Below are 13,161 nucleotides of genomic sequence, written 5' to 3' on the forward strand. Positions count from 1 at the left end.
CCCTTTCCACATTGGCTTTTATCGGCCCTGTAGAGTGCAGAGGATTCTGGGATGTATTCCCAGAAGGCACGCTGAATGCACAGCAGACACTGGTCCAGGCTTGCTGGGTCTCACCATTGTTGTGCATGAACCAAGTATGCACCCTTAGATACACTTCTGGTTATGCCTTATCGAGAGCCTGACCAGTTATGGGAGCCTGGCAATCTCCCAGATTTACAACTGATCTCCAGGCCACAGAGATCAGTTCCCTTGGAGGGAATGACTGCTTTTGAGAGTGGGTTCTGTGGCATTATGCCATGCTGAGGTCCCTCTCTTCTCCAAACCCTGCCCTCCCCAGGTTCCTCCTTCAAATCTCCAGGAAGGTCCCGATCTGAAATTGGCAACCCCAGCCACGGGCAGGCCATTGTTGACGTCTTGGGGAACAACTGATATACCCAAAGGAGTCTCTGATGAGCCTCATCTTGAAAATCAGTTCAATGGAATCAGAGGCATAACTGACATCTGGCATGTGGGGGTAGGGGTGGAAATGGGTACACATTTATACAGCAGTGGCTGAAAACAAAGGGAAGTTCCTGGAGATTTGGGGGTGGAGCTTGGGGAGGGCAGAGTTTGGGGAGGGGAGGGAGCTCAGAACTTATCTCTGTAGCCTGGAAATCAGTTGTAATTCCAGGAGATCTCCAGCCCCACCTGGAGGGTGGTATTCTGCAAGCCCATCACCATGATATGGACTTTTTATTTATATCACTTCAAATTTATGCTGGACATTTTTCTTTCATGGATCATAAGGCAGTATTTATAAGGCCGAATTTCCCAAGCAATGGCATTTCTCTAAGCATGCCAGCTCCCTGGTGGGGGCGGGGGATCCCTTGCCCTCAGCGTCTGCCCTCCACCACCTCTCACCTGGCTGGCGGGGGGGGGAGTTCTGGGAACGCAGTGGGGGGACAACGACAAAGCAGGCTCTTGTACAGTCCAGAGTGCCCCATGTTGCGCTGGGGTTGCCAGGTCCCAGGGGGGTGAAAGCGGGGAATGGAGGGGTTACAAGGGGGAATTGTGAAGGAGCCACTTAGTTCGTGCATGTGGAGAGTACGAGCACTCCAGAGCACACACTCCCATGGGTTGTGCCATCGGCCCCAAACACGAAATTGGGGGCTGATTTTTACTCAATCTGCCCCCGGTGGAACCTATATTTCTGTGTCATGCCAGAAATGACATGCATTCCTGGTGGAATCTGAGAGCTCTCCGGAACACACCAGGGTACTAGCAAGCCCCCTGCATTTCTCCCAATCAGATCCAATCTGGTGATCAAATGTAATGCAGTCGGCGAGGGTGACTCCAAACTGGTGCAAACCAAGTAGGATGACTCGGGGCATCTCTTTCAGGGGCCTGTAGGTTAGAATCCCTTAGTCCAGTTCACTTGAAACTTCAGGGGTCTTTAGTGGATAGGCAGTAACTACTCTGCAATTTTATTGTCATTTGGTTGAAAAACATCCACTTCAACCCTCCTCCTCCCAAAAATTTCCTCATAGGGAATAATGGAATCTGAATAATTCTGGAATCCTGGAAAACCCTGAAGCTGAATCCTGGAATGGTACCCGGGGCCCAAATACCATTGAATACCAGTATTTATGCTCTTCTTGAAATCCGAATGAAAAAAAATACTGTTCTTTCCCTGTGCACATCTCAAATCTATATGACTATGTATAACTTGTGCTGTCTGTTGCCGTACAACAGAGATCCTATTTCACTGCTTATTGGATGGTATTGATTTACTCTGTGTAATTCATCTTAAGTCCCAGTGAGAAAGGCAGATTATAAATAATGTCAGTAAATAAATAAATTCAGATGAAATTTTGCACGTGGGGCAGTGTTACAAGTTTGTACCAGAGAACTGATGTTTGGGCTTTAATCCTGTAGAAAGGGTTCTGCAAACTGACCTTTTCATTAGTGCTTACTCTTCATCATCAAGTTGGTACGATGGGAATTTTGGTTGAGCATCTTTTAGCATTGCCTGCACTCTCCAAGAGCCAAGTGGGATGCCTTTGATAACCATAGGGAGAGGAATATTTGTAAAGGTGTTTCGTTCACCAAACTCCCAATATTGCCAGAGATTTCTTTTTAGTACCATTTTCTGCATGTGATATACCCTTAATTTTTTGGGGGGATAGCTCATGATAGTTTGTTTGTTAGTGCCAATAATGGAACGTAACAGTGATAATTGTCCCACATCAAATACGTAAGTGGAATGAGATGCTTTGTTAGAAAAAGGCACAATTCAGTAAAAGATTTATTCATCAATCCAATCATGAGCACAAGATTTGAAGCTCCCAAGTTCTGCAGGCTTTAACCACAGGTTAATTTCTTTCTGAGCACGCGCCACAGAATCACTGCCATGAATGAAGTTCCTGCCCACTTGAATGCAGAAGTCACCACGGATGGTGCCAGGCTTCAAATCTGCTGAGTTAGTTTCCCCCAACATTACTCTGCATCTTTGCAACATCGAGTCCTTCCCAAACCATGGCCACTACAGGTCCAGAATTCATATATTTAACCAAACCTGGGCAGAATGGCCTATCTTTCAGGTCAATGTAATGTTTCAGAAGATCTTCAGAAGCATGCATAAATTTCATAGCCACCAGTCAGAAGCCCTCTTGTTCAAAATGCTTGATGATTTCTCCTACTAATCCCCGCTGGACTCCATCAGGCTTGACGGCAATGAAGGTGCGTTCTGTGTTGGAAGCAGGGCTTTTTTTCAACTGGAATGTGGTGGAATGGAGTTCCGGCACCTCTTCAAAATGGTCACATGGCCAGTGGCCCCGCTCCATGCCATGTGGTACGGAGGGCAATCTAAACTCCCCTCTGTCTGGAGATCAGGGGGTGGGGCCACCGGCCATGTGACCATTTTCGCCAAGGGCGATTTAAACTTTTATAAACTCCCCCTTGTTCCAGCTGACCAAAAGTGACGTCATTGTGCGGTCCTGAATTCCACCACTGAGTTCCACCACCCAGGAAAAAAGTCCTGGTTGGAAACCATTATTAATGCTCAGCACTTGTTCGGTCTGGAGAACGTGGTCGTGGCTGCAGCCTCCCTGAAGCCTTGCGGGGGAAGAGCGTGATATACCCTTATGAAGGCTCAAGAGGGACACATACTATGAGTTCCACAGAACTCCCAACATTCTTTTTCTCTAAATAAATCAAACACAGGGGGGAACAATTCAGACCAGGGCCACAGACCAAGGGGCGGAGGCAGTTAAGCCTCTTGTACCTTTTTCCAGACTTGAAACAGTCCCAGGAAGCCACTGTTTGCCCCACTGGAGAAACGCACAAGTACTGATACAGTTTAAAACCACTTCCCCTCATATCATGGTCCCAATCCGCATCAGGCCTTCAAATGCATGATTTTGGGAGAAAAAGAAATTGCTGGTCATTCCAGGCATCCCATTCCAAGCAAACCAAGATTATACAAGAGGGAGGGGAACAAATATATTTTGACAACTGCAGTTTGAGGAGGGGATGAAAGAGCTGCCGGTATGATAATTGCTGGTTGTATTCCTTTGGGCTCCCATAGGCACAGCAGAATTCTAGTCACAGATGGCATGAGCATTTTATTCAAGAGTCAAAATGTGTATTTACAAAAGATAATAACAGTGACCCTGGCAGTTGAGTCTTCTCCAGTGTTTTGAGAATATGTTGCGTTGTGCGAAGCCCTGTCACACTGTTCCCATTCCTTCCAAGAATAATTCCTTCAGAATTAGCACAGTGTATTTATAACTCATTCCCAGAGAAGCTGGGTCCTTCTCTGCAGCATAGAGCTCCTCAAAACATCTGACAGGAAATTCTTAGACCTTCTTGCAGTTCTAAAATGTAGAGCCCAACTACCCAATGTGTTCTGTCAGTGGGACGCTCATTTTGTTTCAGCATTTGGAGGATAAACAATCTACTTCTGAAATGGAGGCAGAAGAGCATGGTCTTCAGGGCAGTTGCTCCTGATTCTGGAATGACCTTTGCTGTGGAGGCTAGGGTGACCAACCTCAGTTTGGGAAATGGAATTCTCCGGAAATTACAACTGATCTCCAGGCAACTTTACGGCATCGCATTACCATTGGGCTCGCTCCCCTCCTCAAACTCCACCCTCCAGGCACTGCCCCAAATCTCCAGGAATTTCTCAAACTGGAGTTAGCCACAATAGCAACTGTCAGGACTGCTTCTTCTATTATATTCCAACGTGGCACATTCTGTGGAATGACAGAAGCGACTATATGGGGTACTCTAAATGGAGTCGCGTTTATATAGCACCATCATGCTTGTTAATTTTGGCTGCTAGAAGCAACAAGTTAAGAACACCTGGCAGGACTTAAAGTTGTGTTACTTGTATGTGCTCAACCCAGAAAGACTATTTGCGGGACTGAAGTTTGTTCTGGCTTCTCCGTGGCCCAATATGAGTTCTGAAAGCGGTAGCTTACTTTGAGGCAATAGTATGGGTTTTTTCTTTTTAAAAAACGCTTGTAAAATATTTAGGAGCTGAACTGGAATTGTAAGGATTTATGATATTAATCTGTATGGAATGTTTCTGAAAGTTCATTTACAAAGTTCCCTTTGTAAATGCTGTTTTACTACTGTAGGCATTAAGGTTTGTGTTATGTAGCAAATGATGTAACCATAAAAAAAAAAAAACAGCAGAGACAGTCCCAATGATTCCAAATACTTCTCACCCAGCGCCACTGCACAAGCCCTTTTGCCTCTGCTTTTGGGCAAAGTAAAGTTACCAGGGTAATTACTGAAATAGATTTCTTACAGATTTACTTGCTGAACAGTTATTGTGATGTGACGTTTTTGTGAACCAGAGCCCACTTCATGAGCTGGTGGCCAGTTCTGAGACTTCTAGCTTTATTTTCTAATGAGCTATGTGTTGGTGGATAAAGTTTTACAGTGATTATTGGCGCAGTGGACATAAATAGACAGACTCCTGTGTTGGTTGTTGTGGATTTTCCGGGCTGTATTGCCGTGGTCTTGGCATTGTAGTTCCTGATGTTTCGGCAGCAGCTGTGGCTGGCATCTTCAGAGGTGTAGCACCAAAAGACAGAGATCTCTCAGTGTCACAGTGTGGAAAGGATGTTGGCAGGTCATTTGTATCTACTCAGGAGGGGTGGGGTTGAGCTGAGTCATCCTGTATTGTTTAGCTCTAGAAAAATAATTTTACTACATATCAGGGAAAAGGGTACATTTGGTGAGAAAATATAGCTGACTACTTCCTACATCTCTACATCTTGGTGATCAGACTAGAAGAGAAGAGAGACTGCACAAAAGACTGAACAAAGAGAGATAAAACCCTAGTATGTTACTAGTTAATTGCCCCCAACAAACTAGTTCATCCAGTAGACAATCCTAGGTCCCTTAATTAAGACTAAAGACTCCATTTTCTGTGGCGGGAACTTTTACTGGTCAGCTAAGCGGTCCTATGCTAACTAGCTAGATAACTAAACAAACAGAACAATTTAAGTCTTTAATGACTGAAGTGAATGACACTTGCTAAAATCTCAACACGGTTCCTGCCACAGACTGACAGACACACAGATCTTTTTATCATTAAAGATTTGTGTTAACAGCAGGGCTTTTTTTCAGCAGGAATACAGAGGAATGGAATTCCAGCACCTCTTAAAAATGGTGACATGGCCGGTGGCCCCACCCCCTGATCTCCAGACAGAGGGCAGGGCCACTGGCCACGTCACCATTTTCGCCGAGGGCAATTTAAACTTTAAAAAACTCCCCCCTTGTTCCATTTGACCCAAAGTGACGTCATTATGTGGTCTTGAGTTCCACCACTGAGTTCCACCACCTTTTTTCCCAGAAAAAAAGCCCTGGTTAACAGCAAGCCAAGTGATTTGTATTGTTATGATACCATATGTCTGCCACCAGCCCTTTATAAAAGCCAAGAAAACAACTGGCCTTTGCAGCTGATTAATATGGGCCAAAGAGAGATAGTTTGGTAACTTCCTTATTCCATATAAATGATCCATTTGAGAACTCAATTTGAACAAATTTGCAGCCACAGCATAGTCTGGTGGACAAAGTCTACAAGTGGAACTGAATCTCAACTGATTTGGGAGCTTAACGGGCTTATGCAATTTAATTGGTTACACTGGTGCAGGAAACAAAAGGTTGTGCTAGTTCACTGTTAAGATGCAGTTATTACAAGTGACTGGGCAATAATGGAAAGTGTTAAATGGTCTACATTGGCTTCACCCACCAGTAGCGGCTCTGTAATAACTCACGATGGATGCCAGCCCCCTATTTTAAGCTTTACAAATAATAACTGTGATCAAAGACAGCTAGCAGAAACCATGTTTTAAGTATAGGGGGTACCAAGTTTTTTGATTTACTGCTGCCATGTGGGAATTTATAACAGTGGGTCTGAATTCCTACTCTGTGCAGGACAAAAGTCATAATTCATTGATTGGCAAAGTTGCTGTAGATGGGAAATAGCACCACTTCTTAATCTTGAAACTCCAGGCAAGGGAATTAATCTTCAAGGTCAGCTTATTCCAGAGAAGACAGACAAGAAGCATTAGGATACCTTAGAATCTTTGCAAGTTACCACAAAAATCAATCAATCCTCTGGGAAACCGATAACTTAGAGAAGAGAGGGGGAAATTGCAGAAAACTAATTTCTGATTTTGGCATGATGCTGTAATTAAAATAGCAGCAGTAAATGGCATTATCAATACATGCAGTCTCCTCGGTTTACAAATCGGAGAAGGATTTCAGCCTGAACACAGCCTAGAAATTGGGTGGAAGTGGGGCTTGGCAAAAGATATGCTAAATCTCGACCTCTTTCCAGTGCAGAATGGATTGAGTTGAATGCAAAATGGGTGGGATTGAGGAGGGAGGAGACAGCTAATAACACAACTGTTCAGATAGGAACACATACAGAAAGACACGTCATTTTATTTTGGATAAATTACTTGAGGACAAACACGCTGCCCTCCTTCCACACTTTAACTACCCTTGTATTTAGAATGTTCATAATGGCTCACAACATTGCTATAGTTATCCATACCTTCCAAAATTTCACAAGTCAAGACAGAGAGGGATACTCTTGTACCTGTCTTACCTCCTGTCCTCAAGTTGACGATAACCCTCTCAACATTACGCCCCATTAAAGGATTGTCTTGTGCGCTACAGCCAGCATTTGTTGTGTTCTCTTTAACCGGTCCACGGCTTCTTCTGGAGCGGGCAAGGACTTTAGCCCATCGTCCACGTAGAAGTCCCATTCCACAAATCGCCTTGCATCCAGGCTGTACTTCCCTTCTCCTATGCGTGCAGTTGGATGCAACCCATAGTTGCCAATTGCTGGGGACGGTCTGTTGCCAAACACATGGACTCTCATGTGACATTCTGTGATCTTCTGGTTACATTGCTCGTCACTGAACCATAAGAATCGAAGGTAGTTGAGGTGGTCATCTCTGACAAGGAAGGAGTAGAACATCTGCTTGATGTCTCCCATGACAGCTATGGCTTCCTTCTGAAAGTGGATGAGTACACTTAGACTGTTGGTCAGGTCCAGCTCCAGTTAGGAGGGTCTTGTTTAACAAGAAGCCTTGGACTTGGGCACTGGAATTGAAGACCACTCTGATTTGGCCGGGTTTCTGGGGATGGTACACCCCAAAGAATGGCAGGTACCAACATTCCTCTCCATCTCATAGTGGAGGTCCAAGTTCTGCTTGTTTATTTTGCAGCATCTTGTCCATGAATTCCACAAACTGGATCTTCATCTCAGGCTGCACAAAATTACATCCAACAGCTCAAAGGTGTTGGAGGCATTTGCTCTAGGGTCAAAACACGTTAAGTCCAATGTTGGTGAAAGGGGGCTCAGTACTGAGTCTATCTGGTGGTAGGTTGGCCATTTTTTGTTGTTGATGGGGGCCCTTGAGCCTCTGACATTGTACACAGGTCTGAAGGACTGCGGCGATGCATCTTTTCGCTCCTACGATCCACAGACCTGCCGCTCTGATGGCTCCTTCTGCGAAGTGGTGTCCTCGATGATGGACCCGCTCGTGGTGGTGTCGCACCAAGAGGACAGTCACGTGATGTCAAGCTGGAAGGATGATTGGATTTGCTACTGTTGGGGCTACATCAGCCACCTTCAGGTGCCCTCCTACCCGAAGTAGACCATCATCATTGAGGTAGGGGTTCAACTTGAGTAGCATGCTGTTCTTGGGTATAGGTGACTTTTTCTTGGCATTCTCAAGTTGTTCTAGGTAGAGCTCATGTACTCTCTGAAGAATCAGGATCTCCGCCCTGTGCTGCACCTCTGGCTATGTCGGCCCTGTGTTCCGGAGACAAGCGAAGGGGAACTCATGGCTGATGGGACTTATAGATCGAGTTTTGCCCAGTGCGGATGGGTTGGTCTGCAAGACTGATGTCCTTGTAGCCAGACACGATGGCCTGAAGATTTTCACCAGACCAGTCACCAAAGTGGTCCTGCTTGTGTAAAAGGCTGATCTTGAAGACTGAAGCTCAAGCTTTGCATGCCGTTGTGTTGCTTCTATTTTTATATTTAGACACTGCTTTGCTTATTTTTAGCTCGTGTTTGCTTATATTTCAGCTCAGTTTTATTTCTGTACTAATGAATTACTATCACAGAATCCCATGTAAAAGAATAAAGTTCATGGTTTACAATTTACAGCCGACAGAGAGTAGACCATCCTCAATTACTTAACATAAGAATGATCGTGGGAACAGTTCCTGCTGTGAGACGGCAGCCCAGGGTTTAAATCGTGCCAAAGTGTACACTGCTGCCTTGGCTGACTGCTTGTTGGCATTTATTTGCTAGTAAAAACTTGATCTTTGAAAACATTGGCCACCCTTCCCCTTCACCCGCTGGGAAAGAAATGTATTACTAACTCATTTATGGAAGAGGAGCTTTAAAAGGTAATCAGCAGAATCGAGTGACACCCTTCAGTTTGCAGAAGTGCTGTTAAGCCAGCACAAGAGTCTTTTCTACTTTGCTAAGAAGTTCTATGCCCTGACCTGGGCAGCCCAGGCAAGCCCAATCTCATCAGATCTCAAAAGCTAAGCAAGGTCAGCCTTGGTTAGTAATTGGATGGGTAGACCTCAGAAGAAGACTAGGGTTGCTGTGCAGAGGCAGATAATGGCAAACCGCCTCTATTAGTCTCTAGCCCTGAAAACCCCAGCAGGGGTTGCCGTAAATCAGCTTCAACTTGATGATGCTTTCCACGACCTAGGAGTGTTATCCTAAGAAAACTTGTTAGTATTCTAACTTGTTTTTCCACTTTTGTATAATGTATCACTGCCCTGACCTGGATAGCCTAGACAAGCCCAATGTTGTCAGATCTTGGAAACTAAGCAGGGTCAGCCTTGGTTAGTAATTGGATGGGTAGACCTCAAAAGAAGACCAGGGCCATTTTCACACTGCTTACTGGCCATGGAACAGCGCACCAAGCTCCCAGAACAATAGCATCTTCCTGGCACGATTTCGCGTGAACTTGTGTGAAATCACACCAGGAAGATGCTGTCATTCTGGGAGCTTGGCACAATGTTCCATGGCTGGTAAGCAGTGTGAAAACAGCCCAGGGTTGCTATGCAGAGGCAGGCAATAACAAACCACCTCTGTAGGTCTCTTGCCTTGAAAACCTCAGCAAGGGTCACCGTAAGTCAGCTATGACTTGAGGGCACTTTCCACCGTCACCACAATGTATCACTAGATGCAGCACAGTGCATTCAGTGGAGTAATAAGTAGCACTATTAATTCACCATTGACTTGCTCTGTGTGTGCCAGTTGCTTGTTTCCAGGAGAAAAGCAGACATTACCCCCTTTAACTGCACTGCTCAGCTACTGAACTTACTTGTTCATGTGTAGACACTAATATGCCCACACCCCAGTGTGCACGCACACACTTCAGTTTCCATTTACATAATGATAACAGATTCATTTTGAACACCAGTAGTTCACTACAAACTATTTGGTTGGGGCCAAACTACACGTTACATTTTCTAATGAACCGGGTCCAAGTTCTCTGGACTGAACTCATTTTCCCCAGCAGTTTTAAAGGCCTACAGGAGACCAATTTGGCTAGGGACCGTTTTGTGGGAGGAGAGGTTCCTGCCTCTCCTGGTGGCCATTTTGGTCCCACCTCATAAAAAAAATCATGTGCCATTTGGCCCCAAATTTAACAGTTTGTTTGTTACTGTTTTGAACATCAGAGAAGCATTTGTTTTACTTGCAAGTATATGTTCTGTTGTATCGCTCTTCTTCTGCTCTTTCACTCTTGGCCCAACAACAGAGCAGCTCATCGATCGTTAATTTCCCTAATTAAGGATTGACTTGACCACCTCCCCCAACCTTGTCAGTAAACACTCACAAAGACATGAAACATGGTACATTTAATCAAAGCTATTTTCAAATGCTGCAATAACAAGATCGCAGTATGGACAAAAGGAATGCTAGTCACCAATTTCAGCATTACTTTTCTGTACCAAAACCTATACTAACCTCCTTCAGGTTACCCATTTTGCATGTACAGGAAGTGCCTGACTCCCTGTGGGCCAGAAACCCTCCTTTCCCTGTCTCTGCTGTACCGCCACAGCACGACTCATCAGAGAAAAGGAAAAAACCCTTTAAAAGATTAAAGGGGGAATGGCCCATGGCAGGGAGCTACTTTGTTCTACCTCTTGCCGTAGTGGCAGTGGAGGGAGCATCCATCCAGAATCAAGCAGAGCTTGTTCTGTTTCCATGGAGGGAAATTAGCTCTACCTATTCCTACATGTGTACTTCCTGGTTTTTTTTTCCTTTGGCTTATACAAGTAGATGGTTGAATGGCAGGAAAAACACAAAGCCATCTTATACTGACTCAGACCTGTGGTCCATCAAGGTCAGACTTGTGTACTCTTGCTGGCAGTAGCCCTCTGGGGTCTCAGGTGGAGGTCTTTCATATCACCTGTTACCTGATCCTTCTAACTGGAGATGCCAGGAATTGAACCTGGGACATTCTGTGTGCCAAGCAGACGCTCTACCAGTGAACCACAGCCAGTGAACCACAGCAGAGCTTGATTCTGCCCCCTCTCCATGGCAACAATGGACGGAGTATCTTCATGGACACTTCCACCCACTTTGCAGGCTCCCCTTTGCACTTGTTAGAGGCAAATACAAAAGTTGACACTTAACCATATGACATGATGTTCTTTCAAGTGTGGTCCTATAACACCCTGGCTGGATCCTTCAATAACAACTTTCCTTTTCAAATGAGGTGGGAAATTATGAAAGATTCATTTACAATTTGATTGATTTGTTGCTATTGCTAGGGGAAGGCTTGGGAAACTGGTGACTCACCTCCTACATTCGTCACAAGTATACACCTGAGATAGTGTTTGCCCACCTTATGTTTTCCCATCAGATGCTTTGGGAATCTTAAGCATATCCAGGCTTGGTCCCCCACCTTCTTTAGCTGATAGAGAAGACCCTGCAAGACTCCATCACTACTTTGATTGCTGATAATTTTGTGTATTATTCTCAATAAATATAGCTTTAACACTCAATAATGGTGTCTGTGCAGATTAATGATCACTTGCTTCTTTAACTCATTTGCCATTCATGGCAGAGTTGGCCATGTAATTCATGTATAGTGTGTACTTCATTCCTGGAGCCAGTGGAGATTGTTGTTAGATGGAGAAACCAGTTCCATTTGGGAGAGCCAAGAGGTTTTATTAAACCCAGCAAAGTAATGGACTGATATATTAAAATTAACGGAAGACCAAGTCTTATGTTATGACAAAGAATGAATGCAGGAAGAGTGGGGAAGTTTGCACATTACTTAAATGTGTGGTCAAATACTGCAATAAAGATCATCGGGGCTGGTTTTTTTAATGTAATGGTTGCTTTTGCTCCACCTTTAGCTACTGATTTGTTCTGTTTCCATGGAGGGAAATTAGCTCTACCTATTCCTACATGTGCACTTCCTGTTTTTTTCCCCCTTTTGGCTTATACAAGTAGATGGTTGAATGGCAGGAAAAACACAAAGCCATCTTATACTGACTCAGACCTGTGGTCCATCAAGGTCAGACTTGTGTACTCTTGCTGGCAGTAGCCCTCTGGGGTCTCAGGTGGAGGTCTTTCATATCACCTGTTACCTGATCCTTTTAACTGGAGATGCCAGGAATTGAACCTGGGACATTCTGTGTGCCAAGCAGACGCTCTACCAGTGAACCACAGCCACTGTTTCTCCCCAAGTCCCTGTTGTTTATAATGTAAAACGTCCAAGAACTGCAATTTTTATTCAAATATATTGTCCTTTTTGTTTTGCCCCTGTTGTATACCACCTCTTTAGCATGAAGAAAATCTGAAGGAAAGAATCCCCCCAAATTCATTTTACATGTTAAAATTGAAATGAATGATACCCAACACAATGTTTTAATCTCACAAACATAATTCTAGAGATATTAGAGATGTGGTTTTGTGATAAAACATAGGCCAAAAAACTCCAGCTTACACAGATCTGGCCAGCTAACTGTGGTGCATTTTGCACAACCCTTTGATTCAAGAGGCCAGGTGTAGAGATGGGCACGAACCAGAAAAAAAACTGAACCATGTGGTTTGTGATTCGTCAAATTTCACAAACCATGAACTTTCACGAACCTGCCCCTGGTTTGCGAACTGGTTCGTTTGGTTCGTGAAAACGTCACTTCTGGGTCAGAAAATCATCACTTCCGGGCCAGCAGACGTTCACTTCTGGGTCAGCAGAAAGTCTGCAGGAAGTCCATCCTGTTGCCTAGGAAACTGATTGATTGGCACCAGGCTGTCTGCAGTCACGAACCAAAAAACAAACCAAACAAACCAGCCTAAAACTTCATGGCGGTTGGTCAGAAATGGGATCTGATGAACTGTAGTTCACGAACCATGAACCAGCCTGGTTTGTGCTTAATTTTGGCTCATATTTCGGTTCGTGCCCATCTCTAGCCATGAGTGGAACAGATCTACAGTATCCAAACTGTCATGAGAATCTGAAAACAATACTTCATTGTCTTGAACACTGCAAGTGTCTAAATCTTTCAAAGCACATAAGCTTTATGTTTCTTCTGACCCTTGTCCCCTTAAAAGTAAATTCTAAGGGTCACTGGACCCACATGGATTGGTATGCATGCAGGTCA

General features: G+C 44.5%; 1 pseudogene; it reads right to left on the reverse strand.

The window, feature by feature from the left end:
• Nucleotides 1-2,284: 2,284 nt before the first annotated feature.
• On the reverse strand, nucleotides 2,285-7,501 carry LOC129332731 (nucleoside diphosphate kinase-like; annotated as a pseudogene).
• Between the last annotated feature and the right edge of the window lie 5,660 nt (nucleotides 7,502-13,161).

Source organism: Eublepharis macularius, chromosome 6 (genome assembly GCF_028583425.1).
Source record: "Eublepharis macularius isolate TG4126 chromosome 6, MPM_Emac_v1.0, whole genome shotgun sequence".
NCBI lineage: Eukaryota > Metazoa > Chordata > Lepidosauria > Squamata > Eublepharidae > Eublepharis > Eublepharis macularius.